The sequence below is a fragment of the Silurus meridionalis genome, chromosome 3 (genome assembly GCF_014805685.1).
Source record: "Silurus meridionalis isolate SWU-2019-XX chromosome 3, ASM1480568v1, whole genome shotgun sequence".
NCBI lineage: Eukaryota > Metazoa > Chordata > Actinopteri > Siluriformes > Siluridae > Silurus > Silurus meridionalis.
In genome coordinates, this window is record NC_060886.1 from 32,711,801 (window position 1) to 32,728,178 (window position 16,378).

The window sequence follows — 16,378 nt, forward strand, 5'->3', positions numbered from 1 at the left end:
ATACAAACATGTGTTTCTTATCCTCTTAGTGGCTGATAAAACTATTTTTACAAATTTCTGTCTACTTGTTTGTCTTATCTATTCTTCTATTTGTGTGTTTCCCATCCATCTATGTTGGTCTTATCTGATTTTAGATCTGAATGCCTATATGCCTGCGTGACACTAAAACATGTAGTGGTAACGGCTACTTTTTACTTAATACCAAATGTCAGAGCCCAAACTTCTTTACTTTAACTTGAGTAAAAAAGTGTAGTCAGTACTTTAACCTTTACAAACGTTTTTTAAAACATGAGTACCTGTACTTCTACTTAAGTGAAGGATGTGTGTACTTTTGCCACCTCTGATGATTAGCTATTGCTTTAAGCAAACCCTGCATTGACTGGTCAGTTCACATACACAATGGGCTCATGCTGGAAGTTTTTTTTGTGTGTATTCTAGCAACTGTAGTAAACAAAACATTAGCTGATAATCACGTGGTGAAAAGTTCACTCATTTTGCTCACAGCTTGTCGAGAGGTAAAGTTCTCGCTCTTCTTTACTCTCTATACAGTACATAAAAAGCCAATTTTTAGTTAAACATGAACATCAGTCTGCCCAAAACTATAAGAAATGTGGAAGGTTGGTTTTATTTTCCCTTTTCTTTCTTTTTTCTTTTATTTTTCTAAATTGTTTCTTCTCTTTTCCCATTTCCTCTTTTTTTCCTTCTTCCCACCCCTTAACAGACTTTTGATGCAATCGGTCAGGGCTTTCGGCTGTTAACCAAAAGGTTGGTGGTTCGAGCCCACCCAGGGACGCAGTTGGTTGGATGGATGGATGGAAATATATGCATACAAGAAAAAGAAAAGATTTTCCAGAAAGCAGGAGGCAAGAAATTGAGGTAGAGGGGCATCTTCTACATCTACAATCAATTATTTGCTATTGTAATACATTTAGAAAAGTGTCAACCATATTAAGGTGAATTCCAAGTGGTATGTAATTAAGAAACTACTTTTTTTTTTAAGTTCTTTAGATCAACATATAAAACACTAATATATTATAGGGTTGTTTATCTGTTCCTATAGCTTCATTGTCAGTGAAATTGTTCATCCATTTCTGATGGTTCTTTGTGTCCTTCAGCCTGCTGTCCTTCATCTTGCAGTTTGATCTCAATCATGACTCGTTTCTGTGTAACAGAATGCTGATAAACAGAGAAGCTTCATGTGTGTACATCTACATGTAGAGGAATGTATCTACCTTGATGGTATCTCGTCTATCCTGATAATGTTGTCCGATTTGTTGCAACTGCCTGAGATACTCTTACACACACACACACAAACACACACTTCTGCAAGGATGAGCCCCATTTCGGTTTTTCAATTGATCACTCTTTAATTTAGAAGACAGTCAGAGACACCGGTTGTCCCTGTATTCTGTCTTGTGCTGCTTGTTGAGGTGCAGCGACTCTCTCATTGAGGAATATGGACCATTCAGCATCTGCTGTACTTGACCTCAGAACCTGCATTTAAATAAAGTGAAGTAAGATTTCACATTAAAAACGTGTGTTTACGTATTTTTTTAAGACCTTTTAGTCAAAAATATTCAGACCTTTTCCATGGTTTAAGGAGGATTCTAGTCTCCTAATATACGTGTGGGTTTAAATCCCACTTCTGAAATGACAAAAATTTTATTTTATTTGATCTATTCAATGTCCAAATATTCACATTTGTATCTGTAATATTAACTGGATGTGGGCATGATCTCAACTGTAAACACTTAAAAATGGAACAGTTTTAAATTAAATGTGAAGGAATTAGAAATAAATGATGTTTGTGATCTGGCACACTTGATGTTGGACAAAGTGTAAGTGTAAGAACTGCTCTCCAACTTCTACAGCTTCATATCTACAGTGGGGGAAATAATTATTCAATCCCCTGCTCATTTTATAAATTTACCCTCTTACAAAGAAATGAACAGTCTAAAATTTTTATAGTAGATTTATTTTAACAGAGAGACAGAATATAAAACAAATATGCTGTAACATTAAATTATACATTATATTATATATTGTAACACACAAAAAGTTCACTCACTTAATATGATTATATTATATATTATATTGTACATTGTAGTGTTAAAGCATCATTTTGATCACAATACTGTAATTTTTCATGTTTACTTCTTTTAATTTTTTATATTTATTTTAACTGGTTAATTTATGCATCACGGGAAGAAATACTTCCGCAAACGTCTTCAAAAGTATAAAAGGCTTCAATCTTCAATCTGTCAAAATATCTGGTATCAAAAGTGAGTACACCCCTAACTGAACGTGTCAAAACTGTGTCCAAAGTGTAAATATTCTGTGTGATCACTATTGTTATCTCACACAGACTTAATCCTCCTGGGCCTCGAATTCACCAGAGCTGCACAGGTTGTTGCAGGGATCCTCCTCCACTCCTCCATAATGACATCACAGAGCTGCTGGATGTTAGACACATGGTGCTTCTCCACTTTCCGTTTTAGGATGCCCCACAGGTGCTCAATAAGGTTCAGGTCTGAAAACATACTTGTCCACTTCATCACTTCCTCAGCAAGGCAGTTGTCATCCTGGTGGTGTGTTTTGGGTTGTTTTAATGTTCGAAAACTGGGGGCCAGTTTCTGAAGGAGGGCATCATGTTCTCCTTCAAAGTGTCACAGTACATGTTAGAATCCATGTTTCCCTCAATGAAGAACAGCTCCCCAGTATAAGCAGCACTCATGCAACACCAGACCATGATGGTACCAGCACCATGCTTGATTGTAGGCAAGACACAATTTTCTTGATTCTTCTCACCAGGGCGTCTCCACACATGCTGGACACCATCTGAGCCAGACAAGTTTCTCTTCGTTTCAACAGAACACAGTGATTCAGTGAACTGTTTGCAGGGTTTTTTGTGAGGCAGCTGCAGAAGAGGCTTCGTCCTGTCTGTGTGTCTGTGTGTGTCTGAGTCTTAACCTGTGCAGCACCTGGGATCTGAAGTTTTAGGTGCGACCAAGTAAACTCTCTGCAGTGGATCCAGTAGAATGGGGAGTATTTTTATTTTTTTGTTTTTATATATGATAAAATATATTAAATTAATTATATTTTTGTGATATTTTTTATCTTTAGGTGGTGGTGAAGGTTTGGAGGTGATCATTCACAGAATCTGAAAAACAACAAGAAGATCACACACTTTAACAGCAGGAACAAGAAGCACACGATTGCATGTATAGTAGCTGAATGAGATTTAACACACTCGTTCACACACTCGTTCACAGTGTGGTTCTGTAACAGCATTTCCTTTGAGGAGATACTTACACGTGTCTGGACTCTGTCTGTTTCGGATCACCCTGACACTAATAACTTTAACTGCTAAGGAAGAAAAAAACACATTTAACATGAAAAAATGTACGAATTCTAACATGATGAAATGATTCATGATTACAAGTTCATTTACACACTCGTTCACAGTGGTTCAGTAACAGCATCTGCTTTGAAAAGAAACTTACTTCGGTCTGGATTTAGCTGACGTCCTCTAAAATTGTTGGGTATGATGGCATCCACATAATATTTAATAATTTTGGGAGCATCTCCCATTTCAGGGTTTGCACTTTTGGGTATCCTGTGAGAGAGAGAGAGAGAGAGACGGTGAGAAAGGTAATACCCACGTACTCAACGTATGCTCACACACACACACACACACACACACACACACACACACACACACACACACATGCACAAACACAAACACACACGCACAAACACACACCTTTCCACTGGAGTGTTCTGGGGGCCGTCACCACATGGGGGAACAGAATCCATTTATCTGTTTTAATAACACTGTTTTTGTTCCTGTGTAATTTTAGAGCATGTTGTATTTAATAACCTTTGTATGTTTTTAAGTGCTTAAAATTTTCATGTTTTCTTTATGAAGCATTTACTAAGAGCTTACGAGCACCTGGCCGTTGTTTTGTAACTGATCATGAAGCAAAAAAAGATCACATTCAAGCGCGTTCCCTCAGCCGTCAACAAGTGCCTTAGATCAGCTTCCTCCATCATCACATAAAGCCTAAAAATGTGATCGCTTTATAAATATTGTTTATAGATTATATTTATAACATTGTATATTTTTGTACATAAAGAAATAAAATACACAGTAGATCTGCACAGCGTTACTCGTTGTCTCTAATAGTTTATACAGTGGCAGGTCTTCAGTCCCAATCCCCCTCTTAATAACATCATTATGATGCCACAGCTATAGAATTATACAGATATTCAGTATAACAGAGCGCTGCATCACAGACATTTTATACAGCGTGAATGAATGCCGTTAACTAAAGCAGGAAATCCAGTGAACACAATTCAACAAGTCTCTTTTCACTGCAGCCACAGCTGCACCGCCGCATTTATCATCTCTAGCAGAAGCTTCAATATGAACCTCATAAAATATCCCCTGGTTTCCATGTTCGCTTATGCATTTTTTCCTTCTTATGCTTTTCTGGCTTTTCCCTCCATTCACAAACCAGCGTCCAACCATCACAAACCAGCGTCCAACCATCACAAACCAGCCTCCAACCATCACAAACCAGCATCCAACCATCACAAACCAGCATCCAGCCTGAAGGCTTAACATGGCACTATCTGATTGTTTATGGTTTGGTGTAACAGACTTTGAGAAACTTTAAATATTTCTATAGAAAGTTTTGAAAAACAGCTCATGTGAGACGGCTGCCTGGTCTGCATCCTGCAGGAACAGTTTATGAGAAACTGGATTTCAGTTATTTCTTCTTGCTCCTGTTTCTCTACAATATCTCTGAAATACAACCCCAATTCCAAAAGAGTTGGGACTCTGTGTAAAATGCAGAGTTGTGAAGTAATAAAGTACAAATACTTCAATACTGTACTTAAGTCGATTTTTCTGCTATCAGTATTTTACTTCACTATTTATTTTTCAGACACTTTTTTACTTTGACTCATTAAATTTGTACATAAATATCTGTACTTTCTACTTTTTATATTTTTAGACCAGTTTAATTCTATTTTTTTGACATGATCAATATTTTTTCTTCTCATTGTGCACCGTTTTCAGCACATCAACATATTTGTTGTTACGGTGTGACTTTTCAGACTTCCACTGGTGTATCATTTCCTGGCTCTCAGGCACCACAGAGGGTAAAAGTGTGTATTAAGGGTGTGTGTTTGATTATCCACAATGCTGGAGGATTTGAGAGACCAGGTGAGTTTCTCCACAGGTGAACACAAGATTGTTGAGTCTGCACCAATCCATTATCCACTGCATTTCCTGTCTGAAAGCCGTCTCGTTGTTCTTGATGATTAAACTCACCATAGTCATGTGACTGGTGAACTTGATGATTTGAGCTGTGCATTGCAGCACAGTCATGAATCACAGTGTGAACAGCTGGTGACTGAGGATACGGCCCTGAGGTCCCAGTGCTCACTGTGATGGGTTTTGCTGGTCCTGATCCAAACTGTCTCAAACTGTCTGATGTCTCCATCATGGAGTTTATAGCATACAGGCTTTTTCCACATAAACATAAACTATAATAGACAGCAGATAACACTGTACAGATCTAAAATGTATTTTATTTCTTTACGAACAAAAGTTTTAGATCTAAATCACTTTTAAAGTAATCTATTAAATTATTCATAAAGAGAGTCTGAGGCTTGGTGACGGCTGGAGGAATGAGCTTTGTGATGTCTTGCCACCATGATTTCAAAATCTTTACAGCGACTTTGGGGTTGCTGGCTGCCAGATCATGAGTGGCATAAACCACTGCAAGCTGCAGCTCCCACGGCAAATCTGCACACAAAATCCATCATAAAATTAGGACTTGCTGAAGCACTTTCCTGTTGATGAAGAACTAAACATCAGAGAATAAAGATTTAATGATATCTTTCCTGAGTTTTTCTGTTCCAAACACATCTATGCTTTTTTGTCAGATTTTGGACTGACATTGGGAGTTTCTCCTTAAACCCTTGTTAGCCAAGTCGTCCTGTTTCAGATGGACAAAAAACATGAGCAAAAAACTGAACAATCCACAAATAATGTGAGAAGATGCTCAAATTCAAGATTTACAGTAAATATACCAAGTAGCCTGAAAACTGCTGCTACAGAGACGTCTTAGTATGGTGTTTGCTCTGTTCTTGTTTGCAACAGCCAAGTGTTCAGGATCAGCCAAAGGTCCTCTCTAGTAAATAAAAGATTTGGATATAAAGTAATCCCTCGCCTATCGTGGGTGTTACGTTCCAGACCCCCCGATAGGCGAAAAAACGTGAAGTGGCAACCTAATATGTATACAGTACAGTTTACAGAATCTATAAACCACATCAACACTCTTATGAACCTTTTCTCTGCTTTTAAACATTTAATATTCTTAAACCTACGTAATTTACCATTTTAACATCAAAATTCTATATGGGTACTCACCAGTGAAGGTACAACTTGAATGATGAAGATGATGATGAATTAAGTGTGCAGTACTAATGATGATGAAGGTGATGAAATGAATGTACTGCATACCCAAGAAGAGCATTACAGCTCTTCATCAGGTGGTGCAGTATCTTCACCCTCGTCCATAACGTCTGTTGTCGCTAAAGGCATAGTGTCTGGTGTCTTCTTCCGAGTGATGAACACAGTTATGGGGAGTTGCTGGTGCTGCTTTTTCTTCTGGGTAAAAAGGTTTTTTATAAGCAGACATGTTACCCTCGATTGCATTTGAGAACTGCAACAAATAAAGAATATGGGGGTCTCATTCTTGAGCTAGTTGCTGAAGTTCTTTGGACAGTCTGACAAGGGTTGCAAGGCGCTCGAGTGTTCGGCCAACCTTTTTATATTTTTTCATATCTGTTAGTATTAAGATGGGCCTCACACTGGTTCTCTTAACACATTCCTATGTTGTCTGTTCAGTGTCTATAGGATCTTTATGATGTGAGTATGTAAGGTACACAGAAAGTGTTTGTCTGGGTTCACACATCCCTGGTTACTATGTTTTCTTACCCAACCAGGAACAGTTTAAGCTCGGGTTTTATCCAGTGTGTATATATACTTGTCTGTTATCTGATAAAAATAAAGATTGATGAGGGACTTGTTTATTTGATCCTTTAGTGATACCTTTTTGTCTCCCGAAACTCAGTTACACTTTTTTGCCAGATAATCGACTGATGCTGCCATGTTTTTCTGCCTGTCGTTCCCACTAATAGGTAACCATTTACTTGTTTATTCTTTATGTCTGTGTTTAAAAGACAAAGGGGAATAATTATTTCATTATTGTTTTGATTTCTAATAAAAATAAAGTTACTGTCAGAAGTGGGATTTGAACCCACACCTCCATGTGGAGACCAAAACACTCAGTTTCCTGGAAAGTACAGAACCTTGAGTCTGACACCTTAGACCGCTCGGCCATCCTGACATACAAGCATGTGTTTCTTATCCCCTTAGTGGCTGATAAAACTATTTTTTACAAATTTCTAATCTATCCATCTGCCTGCTTGCAGAGGCGGCAAAAGTACACACATCCTTCACTTAAGTAGAAGTACAGATATTCATGTTTTAAAAGACTCTGGTAAAAGTTGAAGTTCTGACTATACTTTTTTACTGAAGTTACAGTGAAGAAGTTTGGGCTTTGACATGTACTTAATTAGTAGTAAAGGCTTCATTTTTACTTGTTTCAGTGTCACACTGGTAACTGGACCTCACATCATATTAATATTAGGGCTGTCAGTCGATTCAAATATTTAATCGCGCTGTTCTAAATGTGAAGAGAGATGACAGAGATGACAGAAAGCGCCCCCTATCTGTTTTCTTTACTTTACAAAAGCACAGCATTTTGTTGTTATTTTTATTGTGTACAAAAAAAGTAGAGCCTTTACATATTTGAATGATGTGTTGCTCTGTTCGATCAAAAAAGACAGTAATTTATGTTCGTTTCGGTGTTATGAGAAAAAAATGGCACAAAACGTGCTGCCGTGTTTGCCGCCCCCAGACAGTAAAATGTCGAATGTGCGCATCATGGCACCTTCCGTAACCATGGCTGAGTGGATCAGCAGCACTATTTTAAGTCAACACTGTAGATAATTAAACCGTGAACGAAATACATCTGCTACTGTTGCACGTTCACCATATGGCCTAGACATGGTCACCAATGCAAGAAAAGTGAAAGCCTGGCTGTCAGGATGGCTGAGCTTTTTAAGGAGCTGCGTTCAGGTTGCAGTCTCCTCTGGAGGTGTGGGTTTGATTCGCACTTCAGATAGGGGTGTACCTTCTTGGTCAATTTTTCTGAACTGAGCCCATGTGGAGGAGACTTGAGTTGTTATTGATACTGAAAACACATGAGAGAAAACTATTTTGACATTTTGACTCTGTTTGTAGTCTTCTGTTGCTTTTTTTAACTAAAAAATTTTGGTAAAATGTCAATGTATAATAAAGACTCATCCAAATGCTTGAGCATGTCTTTAGACAAAAAGAGTCCATTTGACATCACTGGCTTAAACACTTGTTTTGTTATCATGATAGCTGAGCATGATCTCTCATTTGAACAGGATTTGGTTCCAGGAATGGCACAAAATTGTGCAACTGTGTGGCTAAATCTGTGTATAAATAAAGTGCAAAAGGGAAAAAAATGCAACATCTGTTCCGCTAGTATCCTGAGTTATTCAAGATATATATAGTTATTCAAGACCTTTTAACTTGTATTTTAAAGAAGTATATGTGGAGATTTTTAAGAAAGGAGAGTTGAATCGAAGAATGGGAATGGGCTTAATAAAATTGATATACAAGAAAAAAGGGGAGAAAACAGATCTTAAAAACTACAGACCAATCACTATGCTGAATACTGATTTTAAGATTTTATCCAAAATCTTAGCCAACAGACTGAGGGAAGTAATGCTGAGCATAATTAAAACTAACCAAGTGTATGGTTTAAAAGGTAGAGATATAGCAGATACAACAATTAGTATAAAAGATACTATAAGATACATGCGTGAGCAGAATAAAGATAATTTTATTATCAGTTTAGACTTTGAGAAAGCATTTGACAGAACAAGGAAGAGAGAACATTTTAAATCAGACTTTATTCTTAAACAATGGCATTTTAAATCAGGGGAAAAAGATATTCTTTAAGAAATGGTGGGATGGGGTATTATGAAAGTAAGAGATGTTTTATATGAATTCAAAGAGGGGTTTTTACCAACACAATACATTGTGGACATAATGGAGGAGGCAAAGGAGGATTTTAGCAGACAAGAAATAGAAAATAAATATGATGTATTCAAGAAGGATTTTAATGGGAAATGTAAAAGAATGATTGTAAAATTGAGAGGGGAAGATGATGATGATATGGAATGGAATAAGGTGATGATGTTGGGCTTTGAGAAGAAAAGTAAAAACAAAACACTTCTGAATCTACTTGTGATGTTGATGAAGAGTACAATATGGGAAAGACGGGTGGTTGCAAAGAGAGAACAATTTATAATGGATGTCTGGTTTGTTTTCAAAAGGAAATTTGAAAGGTATGTTTAATACTTGTTCTATTATTTTAAAGAAGATGGAAATATAGATGAATTTGACAAAGTTTTTACGCAGGAAGTCACTAAGGTTTTAGAAGATTCAGGTTGAAGAATGTCATTTTAACAAAATGAAAAGAATGTAAAAATAATTGTGATTTTCATGCTCTGGGAGGTTGAGAGCCTTTTAACCTGATGTATTTTCACTTGGAAATGTATTCTCAAAAATAAAAAAAAGGTTAAGGCGATGGCCTGCAAATCCATTGTGCTTTCCACGCGTGGGTTCGAGTCCCACCCTTGTTGCAAGGTTGTACCTTAGTTGCTGATTTATTGCAACTTCTAGCTTTGTTGCTATTTCTATCACAAGGCTTCAGGATATAATGCTACTCAGTAAAGTTATACTTGACTGTTTAGAGGAAATTCCAAAGCTGTGTGGTTTGCGTAAGCATTGCGACATCTTGCCTCCAAAGGCTTTCCTAGGGATTGTGGCTCCCCTTCTTTCTTGCTGTTCACTTAAATGCCTCCAGTGGCATCAAGAGCCCAACTGAGACAACAAACCAAAATTTACCATTGGCAGACGACGCAAGTGTGCCGCTACCTTTAGAGGAATTTCTGAAGCTGTTTATGTTGCTGTCTATTTTGCAAAGGTTGTCTGTTTCCATGATGGATCGTCGCAGCTGTGGCAAAACGACAGTGGCAAAAAAACTTGCGTCTGAATCCTGTTTTTATATGTGGATGATTGTTGACAATCAGATGGGAAATGCAATGGACTGCCAATTCTGCACAGCCTGTTGTTTGTTTTTGTATCTCTTTGTTCTCAAACAAAAGTCTTTTGTTAAGCGTGTTTCATGCATGCCACTGACATTATGGCAGGCTGCAACAGCATCTCCTCCACAAGCTGGCAGTCCTATCTTGGAGCTTAGCTGTTGTTAGCGTGGCCGAGCGGTCTAAGGTGCTGGATTTATGCTCCAGTCTCTTTGGAGGCATGGGTTCGAATCCCACCGCTGCCACTTTATAATTTTGGTCAAATAGAGTAGATCTCTTAATACTGCAGAATTTAATCAGCGGGTCCAAAGACTAGATCCATCGAGATCGAGGGTCGCTGTAAATGCTAGTCAAAAGGTGCTTGTTTAGCTCTATGTTAAACAGTCTCACGAGCTCTTGTCAAATAGAATACAAAGGTTATCCTGCACTGCACACAGATTTTCTTTTAGTTTGTCAAGTTTATCCTTTTTTAGTCAAAAAGTAATGATTTGTATTTATTTCTCAGAATAACCAGATAGGTCCAAAACACACATACTTAGCTTATTTTCAGAAAACAATAAAGGACTGGATTATGCAGATCAGTGTACTCTGTACAGCATTGTTGTGAAATCTGTCCTTTTCACTTGTTCACATTATGCAATACACTGATTTACTTTTATGTGACACTTTTTCTTTCACAAACGCCGGTAAATAAGAGAGTGTCATGGTTAATCAATGATCCATCTCCTAATTTAATTATTAAGATAAAATGCCACTATAGAAACGAAAAAATAAGGAATCTGAGGATACTAGCAGATAAGACGTTGCATTCTTTTCCCTTTGCACTTTATTTACACACAGATTTAGCCACACAGCTGCACACTTTTGTGCCATTCCTGGAACCAGATTCTGTTCAAATAAGATGCTTAGATTAGCCATGCTTAGCTGTCATGGTAACAAAACAAGTGTTCAAGCCAGTGATATCAAATGAAAGCTCAACTGGTGTGTCACAGCGAGGTTTCAACTATTTTTATACAAAGACATGCTCAAGCATTTGGATGAGTCTTCAATATTCAGTGAAATTTTTCCAAAATATTTAAGTATCAAACAAGCAACAAAAGACTTGAGCATTATCCAAGCAAACCGTAGAATTGAACAGAGTCAGCATGTTGAATAGTTTTCTCTCATGTTCGTTCAGTATCAACTCCGTATCAGTATCAACTCAACAAGTCCCCCCTGCATGGGCTCAGTTAAGAAAAACTGACCAAGAAGGTACACACCTGTCAGAAGTGGGATTTGAAACCACACCACTTAAGGAGACTACGGTCTGACCATAGAGCCTTAGACCGCTCGGCCATTCTGACAGCCAGGGGTTGACGCCTCTTACCTTGGTGACCATGTCTAAGTCATATGGCGAACACGAAAATTTAGCAGACGTATTTCGTTTGCGGTTTAATTATCTACGGGGTTGACTTAAAATAGTTCTGCTGCAGTGTTAAAGAGCTGTGTTCTGGCAGAACAAGCTGTGGGAAATTTGTAAGAAACGACGATCACAAACATAGTAGGCAAGATTTTAACATGGTGCAGGAAAACCCCAACGGATTTCAAACCCGTCGCCTTTCCACTTAGCCATGACTACACAAGATTCTTCCTTAAGGCCACTGTGGCTTGCGTGCATCAAAGGGAAACCAATGGCAATCTTTCTGTTTGGCTCTCACAAACCACAGATGTAGACTAGTTTACGAAGTCAACAATAAGCAGTCAAAAGGCAACAAGAGTTTGGGGTTAACATGGATGAGACAGAGGGAGTCAGTGATGTAAACATGACTGAGGACAGAGACATTCCTGATCATCATCATCTTTTCTCTGCTTGTGTTCTATATTGTTGTTGTTCAGCCTGGATACATTTATTGGGTGAGAAAATTTGTATAAAAAATGTCCTGTTTATATTAACATGTGATCAATGCAGCGCATTTCTGTTTGATCATTTTTAATTAAAATATAAATAAATAAATATAAAAGAGGCAAAATTAATCCTCCAGTGCAACAAACGTTTATTCACATCATCTTTTCTTTGCTCAGCTATAAAAATAAATAGATAGATAGATAGATAGATAGATAGATAGATAGATAGATAGATAGATAGATAGATAGATAGATAGACAGACAGACAGACAGACAGACAGACAGACAAACTGCATGGTAGATAGGAAAGACAAGCAGTCAGATAGGCATTCAGAAAACAATATAAGCCTGACAGGCAGATAGATAGTCAAAAAGGCGGACAAATAGATGGCCGGATGGATAGACAGATAGACAGAGTAATATTTGAAAAGTACCAGACTCAAGGTTCAGTACATTCCAGGAAACTGCGTGTTCTGGTCTCCACATGGAGGGCGTGGGTTTAAATCCCACTTCTGACAGTAATTTTATTTTCATTAGAAATTAAAACAAAAATATGAAATTAATTCTCCTTTGTCTTTCAAACACAGACATACAGAACAAGATGGTTACCTAATAGTGGAAAAGACAGAAACAAACTGTTAATACAGACAAGCAGGCAGATGGATATATAAATTAGAGAGATCAATAGATCGATAGAAAAGATGAGCAGGCATATATATGCATTCAGACAGAAAACCAGATAAGACTGACGTAGATAGATAAGAAACACAAATAGAAGGATAGATAAGACAAACAAGTAGACAGAAAATTTGTAAAAATAGTTTTATCAGTCACTAAGGGGATAAGAAAGGATGGCAGAGCGGTCTAAGGTGCCAGACTCAAGGTTCAATACCTTCCAGGAAACTGAGTGTTCTGGTCTCCACATGGAGGTGTGGGTTCAAATCCCACTTCTGACAGTAACTTTATTTTTATTAGAAATCAAAACAATAATGAAATAATTATTCCCCTTTGTATTTCAAACACAGACATAAAGAATAAACAAGTAGATGGTTACCTAATAGTGGGAAAGACAGACAGAAAAACAGCCAGAAAAAAAACTGTTAATACAGACTAGCAGGAAGATGGATATATAAATTAGACAGATCAATAGGAAAAACCCAGCCAATAGGGTTGCACAAGCCAGTGCACTCTTAGTGCCGGTCCCAATCACTATTACTGGTAAAGGGAGAGAGGTAGCTGATATGATGGAGAGGAGAAAGGTACATATGATGTGTGTTCAGGAGACCAAGTGGAAAGGAAGTAAGGCTCGTTAGTAAAAACAGGTATGTAGTTCCTTTTTATTGATGTGTTCTGCCTACACAAATTCATTCCATTGAAGATGCATCTAAAATCGATGCTTGATGTTTAGACCTAATATGTATGTCATATGCACCTTTTTTGCTGAGATTACCCGACAATTTGAGAAAATTCATTGTTTTTGTGATCGTTCTAAAAAAAATTAAAAATAAAAATTAAAAATTAAAATTATATCAGAGTAACACTGACCTTAAAACAAGTGAATGTTTTCTTCAAAAGCACTGTATAGTGTCTTATCTGTATCCATCAATGTTCCCTGACCAGCCTTGAACGATACACTGATTGATTGATTGTTCTTCCTTGGGAAGTGTTCACCTGTTTGGTGACAGGGGGCGCTGCAGCACTGTTCAGAAAATACAGAGACTCTGTACAGTACTACATTTTTTTATATACTTTGTAACATAAAGACGCAATCTTGAACTTCAACGACGAAACGACGTCATCGCACAATGATGTCACGGCGTTACTTAGCAACTTTTAGAAGGATATCGATTTATAATCCATAACAGTTTTAAAATAAAGATACATTTTATTTCCCTTTGACTGATCATCTCAGTCCATCTCCTCCAAGTCCTTTACCGAGTCAAACCTGTTTTCAGTCTTTATTATGTCTTTTTTAAGGACTTTCTTTCTGGCAACCTCTACATTAGATATTGCCTTTACTGACCTCATTCTTTTCGTTGGTTTCACTTGTTTGTCCTCCTTTTTTCTTTTCCCTTTTCATCTTTTATTCCTGTTGCTTGTTTCTTACATGCTGGAGGGTCGGATTCCATTGTGTTCAGGTCATTTTGCAGGCTGTACGTCAACTCCATTTGAGTCCATCAACCTCCGTCCTGTTACATGTCCACCGATGTCTCTTCTCTTGGTCCTTCTTCTCCACCAAAGCGTTTTGCAAACTTTCAGTTAGTCCTATTCCTGGTTGTTGTGCTTCTTTCCTTCTTGTTCCAAGCCCTTGTCCATTGTTGTTTCTCCCTCTTGTGTTGTTATTTACTCTTCTCGCCGCTCACTGTCTCGTTCATGCAACTGCGCATCCACCTGCTGTTCATCCTCCGCCTTCTCATTCCCCATCCAACACTCACACTTATTTAAAGGCAGATTGCAATCCGGGCACGTTACTGCGTTGCAGTCCATCACAATGTGCCCTCTCTCCTCACAGTTAAAGCACTTAAAATCTGGGCAGTCCTTCACCATGTGATCCCAGGCTCATGCACAGCTGGCAGGTCTTCAGCGTGTTCCCTCAGCTATGACCAAGTGCCTCAGATCAGCTTCCTCAATCATCACATAAATTTGATCTCTTTATAAAGAATTTTTGTACAGATTAAATTTATAACATTGTATATTTTTGTACATAAAGAAATAAAATACACAGTAGATCTGCACTGCGTTATTCGTTGTCTCTAATAGTTTATACAGTGGCAGGTCGTCAGTCCCAATCCCCCTCTTAATAACATCATTATGATGCCACAGCTATAGAATTATACAGATATGCAGTATAACAGAGCGCTGCATCACAGACATTTCATACAGCGTGTTAAATCTTCGTCAATCAGTTCCACATGGCGAGTCACAGTTTTGCGTGACAGACTGATTTTTTCAAACTTGCCTTTGCCCTTTTGGACACAAGACACCTGCTGTCTCTACCATGCATTCTTATCATGCATGCTAATTTGAATGCCAGCAAAAACTTGCCTTGGTACTTGCTCTTGAATTGTAGTTTAACTGTGAAAAAAATGTTGCTGCGTCTGTAAATTAGCTGCCAACCTCTGAGCCGTAGCCGCCCGTTCCTGCGTTGACTGCTTGCTAGCGTAGTCGGCTTGCTTCATAGCAAGGTGATGGCTGATATTGTACTCGTTGAAAACCGCGACAGTTTCTTGGCATATTGGGCATACAACTTTCAGTGAAAATATATTTTGTTGTCCACTCTGTATTAAACACTCGGCGCTCACTATCCACTTTTCTTTAATAAGCTAATTTTTGCAGAAGGGCTCATAAGATGGTCAGGTTTGGCGGGCCGGATTAATAAACCCAACGGGCAGTGTGTGGCCCATGTCTGGTCTATAGGATCTTTACAATGTGTGTATGTAAGGTACACAGAAAGTCTTTGTGTGGGTTCACACATCTCTGGTTACTATGTTTTCTTACCCAATCAGGAACAGTATTAGCTCAGGTTTTTTCAGTGTGTATATATATACTTGTCTGTTATCTGCAATAAACTGAAGAAGAACATATGCTGCATTCTGTGTGCTGTGTGATTCTTCCCTGATCAGAAAAGACACCACGGGCGTCGTAGATCGTATGGAAAACCTCTTCAAGATTGAACTTTTTGCATGATAAAAATCTAAAAATATCTGAGTAAAAGAAAGGATGTCATGAATAAATGTTTGTTATGTTAAAGTTTTAAATTTTTCCCTTCTTTTTTTAATATTTATTTATTTATATTTTTAATAAAAATGGAAAAATGTGTGCTGCATTAATTGTGCATTAATACAATTTGTGCTGTTAAAATGAATTTGGGTTAAAGTGTTATTAACGTATAAAGGACATTATATAAAGGTCAACCCAAAGTTGTTAATCTTTTTCATGAGCCATTTATACTTTTGCATCTTCTTTGTAGAATCTGACTTAATTTAAAAACAGCAGGAAAACTGTAATGCGAGGAAAATGCACAAGAATCTGCATGCGCTCTGTTATACTGCATGTATTATATGCTGTATAATAATGATGGTTTCTACAGCTGTGGCATCATATTGATGTTATTAAGAGGATGACTGGGACTGAAGGCTGATGATTGGGTGTGAAATGCACGACCCGCCACTGTAAAGAGACAATCAATAACACTGTGCAGATCTATTATGTA

The 16,378-nt window shown here is 37.8% G+C and overlaps 1 long non-coding RNA gene and 2 other non-coding genes across 4 annotated transcripts; 1 reads left to right on the forward strand and 2 right to left on the reverse strand.

The window, feature by feature from the left end:
* Positions 1-5,186: 5,186 nt before the first annotated feature.
* On the reverse strand, positions 5,187-13,761 carry LOC124383036. Of its 2 annotated transcripts, XR_006925200.1 has the most exons (4): positions 13,711-13,761; positions 6,443-6,682; positions 6,103-6,203; positions 5,187-6,008 (listed from the first exon to the last, which is right to left on the reverse strand). It is a non-coding gene; the product is annotated as an uncharacterized LOC124383036 (long non-coding RNA). The 2 variants fall into 2 exon arrangements; XR_006925199.1 differs by lacking the exon at positions 13,711-13,761 and having other exon boundaries at positions 6,443-6,740.
* On the reverse strand, positions 7,314-7,424 carry trnal-caa. The gene is made up of 2 exons: positions 7,387-7,424; positions 7,314-7,359 (listed from the first exon to the last, which is right to left on the reverse strand). It is a non-coding gene; the product is annotated as a tRNA-Leu (tRNA).
* trnai-uau lies at positions 10,445-10,526 on the forward strand. Its single transcript has one exon. It is a non-coding gene; the product is annotated as a tRNA-Ile (tRNA).
* Positions 13,762-16,378: the final 2,617 nt, after the last annotated feature.